Source organism: Mus caroli, chromosome 11 (assembly GCF_900094665.2).
Source record: "Mus caroli chromosome 11, CAROLI_EIJ_v1.1, whole genome shotgun sequence".
In the NCBI taxonomy this organism is placed as follows: domain Eukaryota; kingdom Metazoa; phylum Chordata; class Mammalia; order Rodentia; family Muridae; genus Mus; species Mus caroli.
This window is the reverse complement of record NC_034580.1, coordinates 11695569-11708978: the sequence shown is the minus strand read 5'-3', so window position 1 is coordinate 11708978 and position 13410 is coordinate 11695569.

Sequence of the window (13410 nt, the reverse complement as noted above, 5' to 3'; positions counted from 1 at the left end):
GCCACAACAGGATCCTTCTGCACACGTTTATTGGGAGAGCTTGATTGCAGAGGCGAAAAGACCCCAAGCCCAGAACTGGTGCTGCTTATATAGGCCTAGGAGAGGCGTGTCTCACACCCGGTTTGGTTATGCTTACTACGTCATTTGCATGTCCCATATCCGATTGGTTATTCTCTCTCAGTACCTCACTGAGCCTCATTATCATACCTCATTTGCATGTCTCGCATCTGATTGGTTATACTCTCAAAACCTCATTATCATGCCAGGGCCAGGCAGTGTCTTGGCAAAAAAACATTACTGCATATGTACACACTGGGTGTTTACCCAAACATATGCGTGGTGGCCAGTGGTAGCCAGCGCCACCCTGCAACAGCACATGTGGCTTCCCACACTGTGTCATGATGTATCTGGGTGGCCCTGATTAGTTTCTTTTTTTTTTTTTTCTTTTTCTTTTTCTCTAAAATCTCTATCTTTGAGACTAAGAGCTTCTGATTGCAGATGATATCATGGGACTGGAGGGTATCAGTGACAATAGATAAGAGTCCCTTTCCTGAACAGGGGCTCAATGGAAAGTCTTCTCTTTTTCCAAAAATTCATTAAAATTAGAAACCTAGTGCTCCTGCATGAGTATTTCTGTACAGGGTAACACATGTTTCTATATGTCATTTCATAATGTTATGGGGGAAAATCAGAATTCTTTTCTAGGTTGTCAGTTGCAGTAATAACAACATTAAAAACCTGATGCAAAAGGAAAATTCCATGACAATTTTACCAAATTTTACAGTATAACAATTTAGGCATCCTCGAAATTCTTGCAGCTTTCAGGAATATGGGGATATATAAGAAAAATGAAAAGCTGTGGATGTCAGGAATGAGCACATCTGGAAAATGAAGGGGTCCCCTCCTCTTCTCTCTGATTTATCCTTCTCAAATTCTATTTCCTCCATGTATTTTGTAGAGAAAATTATGATTTATTACAAAATTAAAGGTGTCAGAGACCACACTATGTATATTCTCCTGTGAGACTCAATGAGATATTACTGCCATGATGATGATGGGTTTCAGAGAAAATGAGGACTGATATATTCCTGGGAAAGTTACATTTCTCAGATGTGAATTTTACATTTACTATAAATCATTGCAACTGGTAATACTTTTAAAATTGTATTTCTTTTATTTGGGGGTCATTTCTTGACTTGTTTGTTTTGATGGAATAAATTGTTCTTATAGCCTCATTACAGAATATAGTTTAAGAGTACTGATAAAATTAAAATCACTTTTGGTAATTTCTTAAGGAAATTTTGAGTTTTTAATTAATAAACTTCACTTAAATCTACAAAGATCATAGTATTTACTGATCACACTGATATTTTCAATGTGGATTACTTTGCACTCAGTTTTCCAACCACATCTTCTAAAGTACCATGATTTAGATAACCAGATAGACAAGAGCAAAGAAAACAATTAACTTAAAACATAAGTTTAAATGATTATTATCTATATTCTCTGGCATTAAAATTTTTTTATAACTCTGGTATGTAAATGATTTAATAATTTCCATGGAATAGTAATTTAACCTTCTACACATAACAGAGAAAAATCATACTAGAGAAAAATCTTCAGGCAGATTGTGTCTAATATTGAATCATTCTTGACAAAATGTCCTTGCTTCAGAAATCAATATGAAGATGTCATTTCTCTTCTACCTCTGATGACATAGTTATTTGCTTTAGCCATTTTTGACTGGGTGACGTTATTTGTTCATTTCCATTATTTATTCTTTGAAATGTACATTTTAAAAGTGTGTCAAATGAATCAGTACATTATGTGATTTGGTTGAATCTTTAGTCACTGAGAACTAAGATTTCATGTTAAATCACTGAATCTCACCTGCTGTATAAGAATAAACTATCCAATTTTGGTATGTATCTATTTCTTCAGGGTATACTCTAAAAAGATCCCTGTGCAGTTTAAAACCCAGACCAAAGGAGATCATTCCTACCCAAAGAATTTACTATTCAGTCCAGCCAATACATCCATAGAAGCAAAGCCTTTCTTTTCGGGGGAATATTTCACTTTATAAAATATGCACTTATAATTTTATATCCCTTGAGCTATAAATGTTAAACCCTAGTAACTTCTTTTATAGGACTGGAAAGTCCTTTGAATTGGTGCCATAAAGGATAGGACCTACTGCTCCTAGGCCTCTATAGGAAAGAGTAACATGACTTAAAAATCTAATCAGCCAGAACATGTGGCCTTTCCCCCTTTATAGTGCTACCCTTCACTGTTAACTGCCCTCCAATACTTTTTTACAATGGATGCTTCAGTGGGTCTGAGCTTACTTTATATTTAATACACTTTTCTCTTCTACCTTTGCCTGAACAAAATCAGTCTTATTTCTACTAGCAAATGTTCGACTCTATTTCTTTCAGATAACTATAGATAGAGAAACTTTATAAAATTTCAGTGCAATGAAAACAACTGGGGAGCTCTGAGCCTGCTAGACTACATATCTTCTAGTCAGGAAGTTACCAATGACCAAGTATAGGTTGACCATGATGGGTGGACATCTGACATTTTGTTAAAGAAGCATATTCCTATTTTGTTGTTGTTGTTATGTAAGAACTGAAAATATGGACACAGTCTCAAGCTGTAGGCTTCTTTCTTACTCACCAACCTTAACATGGTAATCAATGTGTCATTAACCTTTTGGAAACTCTGTCATCTTCAGTGCTAACCAAGCAAGTTTCAGTATTTTAAGAGCCCATTTCTCACAGTGAGCACCCCGTGGCCTATTAAAATGCAGAACAGGCAAGGAAGCTATCTGAGTTTCTTCTGTTTGGCACTGATTCCATTGACCGGATAAATCTTAATAGACTGATTTAGTTACTTCCTAGAGGTTCCTCTTCCTTCCTTTCTTTCTTTTTAAAATACTGTAAAGTATTACTCTGCATGATGACAAGAATTTTATGGACAACATATTCTTGCTTGATAGTTTTCACATAAAAAAATCGCTTCTTATATGATATACTATATTGATATGAGTGATCATCTCTGCTTTATTTCTATATTTTGAATTAATTATGTTTTCATATACATTTAATTTAATGTGTATGTCTATGGGGTTACACACATACCATAGTGGACTATGAGATAGAGGACTGAAGAGAACTTGTTGGAATAAGTTTTCTCCTGCCGTGTGGGTTTCAGGAATCAGAAAAATCACATAATTATACTTGAGTTCAAGTTCCTTTACCCACTGAGCCACATTATCAGCTCTTGGTGTTTATTCACAATGAAGTATTATGTAGTAAATATGTGATTATTTTATAAAGTAGTTCTTTCAGAAATTGAATTTTATCCTGCTCTCTTTAAATCCTTTTCCAGTTAGAAGTTCTAGAGGCAGTGCTGGAGAGATGGTTACATGATTAAACAAGGTTTCTGCTTTTACAGAGGCCCTGAGTCCAGTTCCCAGCACCCACATAATGGCTTCCAACCAACTGTTCCTCTAGTTCTAAGAGATTTTATGCCCTGTTCTGGTCTCTGTGAATAGTATACACGTGGGGTGAACGTATACATAACAAAAACTTTAAATAACATTTAACATGGTATCACACATATGAAATAAGGTTTAAAACCTCTTTGTAAAAATATGTTTAAATATTTACATAAAACTATGTAAGGTAGTAAACATGTATAGTATCTTTTCTGCTAAAACAAAACAAACAAAAAAAGCACATGGGAGATTCCATGACCAAATGTTATAACTGTATTATAGGTCACTAGAGGTAGAAACTTAACATTCCTCACATACCAAAAAGTAAATACAACCTTCCAATTAGGAATAATTATAAATATTTATGAGTCACAAAGTCCAATTGTCTTTTTCTTTTCCTCGCTATCACTATAGGTGCCTATGGATCTTGGTCACATTCTTGGAAGAATACCTGGGAGAGACACAGAAAATTTCCTACTAATGTGAAAACATACAGAGGACAATCTCTTTTATTTATTTAATTTTTAATTTTAATTGTTTCATTTATTTACATTCCAAATGTCATTTCCTTTCCCAATCTACTCTCCAAAAGTACCCCATCCTATTCCCTCTCCCCTTTTTCTTTGGCTAATATCGCCTTTTTTAGTGAGTACATAACTTGCATGTACTTTTAGGTCTGAGTTACCTAACTCGGGATGATATTTTCTAGTTCCAGACATTTGCCTACAAAAGTCAGGATGTCCTCATTCTTAATAGCTGAGTAGCATTCCAATGTGTCAAATGAACCACATTTTCTATATCCATTCTTCTGTTGTGGGACATCTAGGTTGTTTCCAGCTTCTGGCTATCAAAAACAAGGCTGCTATGAACATAATGGAACAGGTGCCCCTGTGGCATGGTAGGGCGTAGTCCCAAGAGTGGTATAGCTGGGTCTTCAGGGAGATCTATTTTCAATTATCTGAGGAAAGTCCAGATTGATTTCCAGAGTGGTTGTACCAGTTTGCAATCCCAACGGCAATGGAGGAGTGTTCTTCTTTCTTCACATCCTCTCCAACATGTGTTGTCACCTGAAGTTTTCATCTCAGCCATTCTGACTGGTGTAAGGTGGGATTGCAGGATCGTTTTGATTTGCATTTCTCTGATCACTAAGGATTTAGAACATTTCTTTAGGTGTTTCTCAGCCATTCGAGATTCCTCTGTTGTGAAATCTTGGTTTAAGATATACCCCATATTTTGATTGGTTGTTTGGTTTTCTGGTGATTAACTTCTTGAGTTCTTTATATATTTTGGATATTAGCCCTCTATCAGATGTAGGGTTAGTGAGAATTTTTTCCCAATCAATAACTTACTGATTTGTCTTATCGACTATGTACTTTGTTTTGTAGAAGCTTTCCAGTTTTATGAGATAGCATTTATCAGTTCTTGATCTTAGAGCATGAGCCATTGGAGTTCTGTTTAGAACATTTTCTCCTGTTCCAATGAGTTCAAGGCTCTTTCCCACTTTCTCTTCTATTAGAGTCAGTGTATCTGGTTTTATGTTGATGCCCTTGATCCAATTGGACTTGAGCTTTAAACAAGGTGACAAAAATGGGTATATTTTCATTCTTCTATATACAGGCAGCCAGTTAGACCAAAACTATTTATTGAAGATGCTTTATTTTTTCCCTTGTATATTTTTTGCATATTTTTCAAAGATCAAGTGATGGTAAGTGTGTGGTTTTATTTCTGAGTCTTCAACTCTATTCCATTGATCAGTATGTCTGTCTCTGTAGCAATACCATGCAGTTTCTAATCATAGTAGTAAAGCTTGAGGTCAGGAATAGTGATTCCTCCAGCTCTCATTTTATCTTGTCAGTATTTCTAAACTGAATTATTCCCAAAATAATTCAGTATGAATGTCATGTTGAAGTAAATAAAAATGTCATAAAGGAGATTTTTCCTAAATATTTGATTTATTGTTAATATGTGTGTATGTATGATGCATTTAAAGGAATAGCAAAATGGGGCACGTTATCATGTAGAGAATGAAAAAAGTGTTTCTGGGGTTAGTTCTCTTCTTCCATCCTTACATGGGGTACATCTCAAGAGAGTTTGTTTGCTTTATTTGATTTTAGTTGTCAATTTTTTGCTTAGTAATAAATATATTTTCAGTGTTGTACAAATAACACAAAAATGTTTGAATTCCCTCTGTTGGTGAATGGAAACTTGATATAACATTGTAGAAATCATGGTGTCTATAGTAGGAAATATTGAATTTCTTTTATTATAGAATTTGGTTTCATGTCCTTTAGATAGTTATCCATTCTTCTCCTGTTTTAGAAAGTCCCCTGAGTAAGTCTAAATCACCTGGTGTAAATCAATTGTATAATATCATCTTGGAAAACTAGAAGTACAGTCCTGAAAAAATTCCAGTATAACAACCCCTTTTTCTTTTCTTTACAAATATAGACATTATAGACATGAATTCGTATAGGCACCACCAGGAAACTCTCTGCCAAATGTTTGCCTGTGAATTACTGACACATCTCAGTACCTAGAAACATGTTCGAGTTAGTAGCCCCATTACACACACCTAGCAGCTTCTCAAGAGCATTCCTTACCAGGCAATTCAGAGCTATCATAATTATCTATGAAACACAGAGCAAAATTATTATCCAAGAAACAGAATAACCACCCAACAAAGACAAGATCAGATATGAACAACTTAGAATTATAGTAACCTCAAACCCCAGATGCCTAGATGCCAGCATAAAAACAAAAATAAAAAACAATCAAATATGTCTAGGACAATATGTCTTCACTAGACACCCAACAACCCTGGAGAAATGCCTGGAGAAATCCAACATAGCTTAACAAGAAAATGAATATTCAAATAGCTATTATTAATATTCTCAAGGTCATTAAATAGGATATGAATATGTCCATTAATTAAACTGATTGAAACACAGTGGAAGGAAATAAATAAAACTGTTTGAGACACAAAAGTGAAAATTGAATCAATAAAGAAACCTGAACTTGAGGTAAAACTGGAAATGAAAATTTTAGTGTCTCAAACAGGAACTTCAGAAGCAATCTTCAACAACATAATGCAATATATAGAAGAAAGAATCTCAGACTCTAAAGATAAAAGATATCAAAATCTCTGTCAAATAAAACAGTAAATGTAAAATATCTAGACATAAAACATCCAGGAAATCTGGAACACCATGAAAAGACCAAATATATGAGTAATAAAAATAGTGGAAGGAGAAGAATCCTAGGTCAAAAGACCGAAAATATTTGGAACAAAATCACAGCAGAAAATCCATCTGTCCTTACGAAGAAGAAAACTATAAGAGTACAAGAAGCATGCACAAAAGCAAATAAACTGGACCAGAAAAGGGTGGAAGCATGTTTATAGGGATTCAGGCAGAGCTTCCAGTTCCTGGTGGCTAAGCCTCTGTTTGTCCTTGGTGACAGAAGTCCTTCAAGGATGCAGGCAGAGTTGATGGTCCCTCCTGGCTACAGGCTTCTGGGATCGCAATTAGAGATGTAGATGGGAAGATGCAGGACAAAGGTCCCCCAGCAGACCTAAGAGCTGCTAGATTTGTCAGGGGATCCTGTGAGTAGGGAATTGTGGATTAAGGATCTGGTTATCCCAAGTGGCAACAGGCCACCTGGGTTGCAGGCAGAGCTTTGGCATATGGAGTGAATGGACACATCATGGCTGCTGGGGTTATTCTGGAACTCAGCTGGCACAGGATTGAGAATGGTGATCTTTTCATGTCCCTGATGGCAACAGATCTCTAGGTATGCAAGCATTCCTATAGACTGGAGAATAAAGTGCAGAGGGAGCAGGGTGGAACTTGCCACTGCTTGGTTTGTCTGAAGGTGCTGAGAGCCACTTGTACCACCTACAAAAGTTGAATCAAGGTTTAGTAAACAGTTTGCATAGATCTATCCCTCTAATGAAACAGAAGTAATAAATAAGTTTCCAAACCACCAAAGCCCAGGGACAGTTGGTTTTGGTGCAAAAGGTTACCAATTTGTCAGAAAATAATTAACACCAATATTCTAGAACTTTATTCCACATAATATGAAGAAATGGAATATTATCCATCTTTATAAGCCCACTGCTTCCCTGATACATAAACCACATATTGACCAAACAAAGAAAAAGATTTAGAGACATATTTCCTTAAAATCAGATGCAAGAGTAATCCCAAAAATACTTTCCAATTCAGTCCAGAAACATGTCAAAATATCACTCACTATGATTAGTGAATTACAGTGTTGGTTCAACATATGTAAATTGATAAGTGTAATGCAACATATAAACTGATTTAAAGGGAAAAAGCATATGATCATCTCATTAGATATAGATGAGGCCTTTGACAAACTTTGATACCCATTCATGATAAAGATCCTGGAGACAGTACTGATACAACAGACAAACCCAATCATCATAAACATGATTTACAACAAGCCTACACCCTATTAACCTAAACAGAGACAAATCCAATTTTTTCCACTAAAATTAGTAACAAGAGAATATTTTTCTATTCTCTCTATGTTTTCTATTGAACACCAGAAGTCTTAGATCAATAAAACAATTGAATTAAATTAAGAGGATTCAAATAGGAAAGGAAGAAGTGAAAGTATCTATATTTCCAGATGATATTATTGTAACATACAAAGATATCCAGTATGAAACATGGATTAAAACCCCATTCAGCGAAGTATTTGCACACAAAAGTAACTCAAATAACTAGTAGTCCCCCTGTATACAAATGATAAACACCCTGAGAAAGAAATCAGGACATTACAACTTTCAAAACATTTTCTAATATTATAAGATGTGGTGGGTAACTGTAACGACACAATAAAAACCATTGAATGGTAAAACTATATAATGCATTGAAAAAATAAAGGGAAGAATATCTCAAAAGATGGAAAGATCGTCTACGTTTATGGATTGGTAGGATCAATACATAAAAATGGCTTTTCTACCAAAAGCTGTCTACAGACTCAATGAAATACGCATCAAAATTTCAATTCTTCACAGAACTTAAAAGGGACAATTTCTAATAAACACAAAAGTCTCATGATATCTAAAGCACTTGGAAATAATAAAAGAATTGTGGTAGATATCATCCTTCAAATGATGATCTCAAAAATGTCATAAAGAGCTACAGTAATAAATGAAGCATGCCATTTGCACAAAGCCACATATTAATCATTGAAACTGAACTTAAGCCTGAGACATAAGAACATAATCTATGGATATATGACTTTGATATTTTAAGAAACCAGAAATGAACTTTGGACCAAGACAGCATCTTCAACAAATTGTGCTTATCAAACTAGATTTTTGCATGAAGACAAATGCACAAAGATCCATACTTATTAGACTTGTACAAAACTCAACTTAAAATAGATTAAAGACCTCAACATAAGAACAGAAACACTGAATCTGACAGAAGCAAAATTGAGCAATAGTCTTGAATTCACACAATAGCTTTTTGAATAGACAACAAATAGTACAAACAGTAATCAAAAAAGTTAATAATTAGGACCTTTTGAAACTGAAAAGCTTCTGTGTGGAAAAAAAAATCATCATTCAGGTAGTGAAAGGCAGAATGAGAAAATATCTAGCAATTACACTTGTGATAAACCTAAAATATGTAGAGAACTCCAACCTGGATATCAAGTATGAAAAAAAAAAAAAACAGATTTAAAACTGAGGTACGTATATAGTAGAGAATTCTGAAAAGAGAAAACACAAATGACTAAGAAGCACTTAAATAAATGTTTAACATATTTGATTATCAATATATTGCAAATAAAAATAAAGATTTCATCTTACATCAGGAAATGTGGCCAAGATTAATGAAACAAATGACAGCTTAGGTTGGCCAGGTTGTGGAATAAGGGCAACACTAATCTATTGCTGGTGGTAGTTCAAACTTGTACAACCAGTGTGGATATTAATATAGACATTTCCAAAATCTGAAGAATTATTGTAGAGATTAATTGATTAATTAACTAATTAACTGAAAGTGATCTCTCTCAAGATCCAACTTTATCAGTCTTGGAGATTTATCTATCCAAAGTACACTTCATACCATTACAGAGACACTTGCTCATCCATGATCATTGCATTTCTCTTCAGAATAACCTGAAATTGAAATATGCCTCAATCTTCATCAATTGATGAATGAATTTTAAAAAAAATCTCATATATTCAAACAATGGGATATTACGTAGTCACAATGATATTCAGCTATATTCATTAGTCAGTGTCTTATTCAGTCATCATCACAGAAGCTTTCTCTGACAGCAGATAGGAACAGATGCTGAGACTCATGCTTAGACATTGTGTGGAGAGAATATGTAAATGGTATGTGTCCAGTAAAACTTTCTCCTTGGAGCTCATATAATCCCATGTAAGAGGACCTAAAAAGAGTATTAGAACCAGAGGGGATGAAGGCTGGAAAACAGTACTCTATATATTGTATGGATGCATCACCTGTCAATTAAAAACAAAACAAAACAAAACATGGACTATTACTTGGGCCAAAATGGGAGGTGGGACATCTGGGAATGAGAAAAAATTCTGGGATAGAGCCAGGCTTGGGAAGATGTAAGGGGACAGATGCATGATACCTGAGCATAGGTAATGAGCCATGTGACAGAATGCAGGTTAAAATCACTGGGTAATCTAAGTTATGATATAGTCTGAGAAGAGCCTATCTATATGGCTGAGTTATTTGTAAATATATTTTGAATCTGAGTCTTATTTCTGGGAGCATGGGAATGGAGGTAGATCCCAGACTTTAATTATAGCACTAAATCAACTAAACAAGATACAGATGAATCCACAGTCACAGAATAAAAAAATGAATGAACTACATGGTTCTGCTCCAGGTCCTCTGTGTGTGTATTATAGATTTTAGCATAATATCTCTCTTAGGGTTTTACTGCTGTGGATAGAAACATGACCGATGTAAATCTTATAAGGCCAATATTTAGTTGGGACTGGCTTATGTGTTCAGAGATCCAGTCCATTATCAACAAGGTGGGAACATGGCAGCATCCAGGCAGTCTTGGTGCTGAAGAAGCTGAGGCTTTTACAAATTCATCTGAAGGCCATGAGGAGAAGACTGGCATCCAGGGAGCTAGGATGAGTGTCCTGAAGGCCACACCCACAATGGCATACTTCCTCCAATAAAGTCACAACTTTTCCAACAAGGACACACCTCCTAATTTTGCAACTTCCTGCGACAAGCATATTCAAAACATCACATTCCAAAGCCTGGCCCCCATATGCTTGTTCAAACACAAGAATCTATGGGGGACATAGCATAATAAAAAATACATTTAGTACAACTTTGAACATTCCCATAGTCTATACCAGTCCTAACAATGTTAAAAGTCTTAAATTCAAAGTATCTTCTGAGATTCATCCAATCACTGAACTGTAACCAACAAGACAGGAAATGAGCTGAAAAAACTTTAAACTGTGTATCTTCATGTCTGATGTCAAAGCAGTCTTCATATCTCCAGTTTCTTTTGATCCCTTTTGACTACAGCAACCTTTTTTCCCCTGGGCTTGTTCCACTCCCTGTTATCAGCTTCGCTCACCAGATAGTCAAAGGTTCTTGCATATAGAACATCTTGGAGTCTCCAAGGTAACTTCAACGTTACTGTGAGTTGTTTCAACATCTGAGATCCACATATGATCTTAAGGGCTCCTTTAAAGAGCTTGGATAACTTCTTCTTCTTCTTCTTCTTCTTCTTCTTCTTCTTCTTCTTCTTCTTCTTCTTCTTCTTCTTCTTCTTCTTCTTCTTCTTCTTCTTTAATTAGGTATTTATTTCATTTACATTTCCAATGCTATCCCAAAAGCCCTCCACACACTCCCCCACTCTCCCACTCCCACTTCTTGGCCCTGGCATTCCCCTGTAATGAGACATATAAAGTTTGCATGACCAATGGGCCTCTCTTTCCACTGATGGCTGACTAGGCCAACTTCTGATATATTTGCAGCTAGAGACACGAGCTCTGGGAGGTACTGGTTAGTTCATATTGTTGTTCCACCTATAGGGTTGCAGATCCCTTTAGCTCCTTGGGTACTTTCTCTAGCTCCCCCATTGGGGGTCCTGTGATCCATCCAATAGCTAACAGTGAGCATCCACTTCTGTGTTTGCTAGGCCCCGGCATAGCCTCAAAAGAGACAGCTGTATCTGAGTCCTTTCAGCAAAATCTTGCTAGTATATGCAATGGTGTCAGCTTTTGGAAGCTGATTATGGGATGGATCCCCAGATATGGCAGTCTCTAGATGGTCCATCCTTTCATCTCAGCTCCAAACTTTGTCTCTGTAACTCCTTCCATGGGTGTTTTGTTCCCAATTCTAAGAAGGGGCAAAGTGTCCACACTTTGGTCTTCATTCTTCTTGAGTTTCATGTGTTTTGCAAATTGTATCTTATATCTTGGGTATTCTAAGTTTCTGGGCTAATATTCACTTATCAGTGAGTACATATTGTGTGAGTTCCTTTGTGATTGTGTTACCTCACTCAGGATGATGCCCTCCAGGTCCACCTGTTTGGCTAGGAATTTCATAAATTCATTCTTTTTAATAGCTGAGTAGTACTCCATTGTGTAAATGTACCACATTTTCTGTATCCATTCCTTTGTTGAGGGGCATCTGGGTTCTTTCCAGCTTCTGGCTATTATAAATAAGGCTGCTATGAACATAGTGGAGCATGTGTCCTTCTTACTGGTTTGAAGATCTTCTGGATATATGCCCAGGAGAGGTACTGCAGGATCCTCTGGTAGAACTATGTTCAATTTTCTGAGGAACCACCAGACTGATTTCCAGAGTGGTTATACAAGCTTGNAATCCCACCAATAGTGGAGGAGTGTTCCTCTTTCTCCACATCCTCACCAGCTTCTGCTGTCACCTGAATTTTTGATCTTAGCCATTCTGACTGGTATGAGCTGGAATCTCAGGGTTTTTTGATTTGCACTTACCTGATGATTAAGGATGGTGAACATTTTTTCATGTGCTTCTCAGCCATTAGGTATTCCTCAGGTGAGAATTCTTTGTTTAGCTCTGAGCCCCATTTTTTTAATGGAATTATTTGATTTTCTGGAGTCCACCTTCTTGAGTTCTTTATATATATTGGATATAAGTCCCCTATTTGATTTAGGATAGGTAAAGATCCTTTCCCAATCTGTTGGTGGCTTTTTTGTCTCATTGTCAGTGTCTTTTGCCTTGTAGAAGCTTTGCAATTTTATGAGGTCCCGTTTGTCAATTCTCGATCTTACAGCACAAGCCACTGCTTTTCTATTCAGAAATTTTCCCCTGCACCCATATCTTCGAGGCTTTTCCCTACTTTCTCCTCTATAAGTTTCAGTGTCTCTGGTTTTATGTAGGATTCCTTAATCCACTTAGATTTGACCTTAGTACAAGGAGATAGGAATGGATCAATTTGCATTCTTCTACATGATAACTGCCAGTTGTGCCAGCACCATTTGTTGAAAATGCTGTCTTTTTTCCACTGGATGTTTTTAGCTCCCTTGTCAAAGATCAAGTGACCATAGGTGTGTGGGTTCATTTCTGAGTATTCAATTCTATTCTACTTGTCTGTTGCTATACCAGTACCATGTAGATTTATCACAATTGCTCTTTAGTACAGGTTTAGGTCAGGCATGGTGATTCCACCAGAAGTTTTTTTATACTTGAGCATAGTTTTTGCTATCCTAGGTTTTTTGTTACTCCAGATGAATTTGCAGATTGCTCTTTCTAATTCATTGAAGAATTGAGTTGGAATTTTGATGGGGATTGCATTGAACCTGTTGATTGCTTTTGGCAAGATAGCCATTTTTACTATATTGATCCTGTCAATGCATGAGCATGGGAGATCTTTCC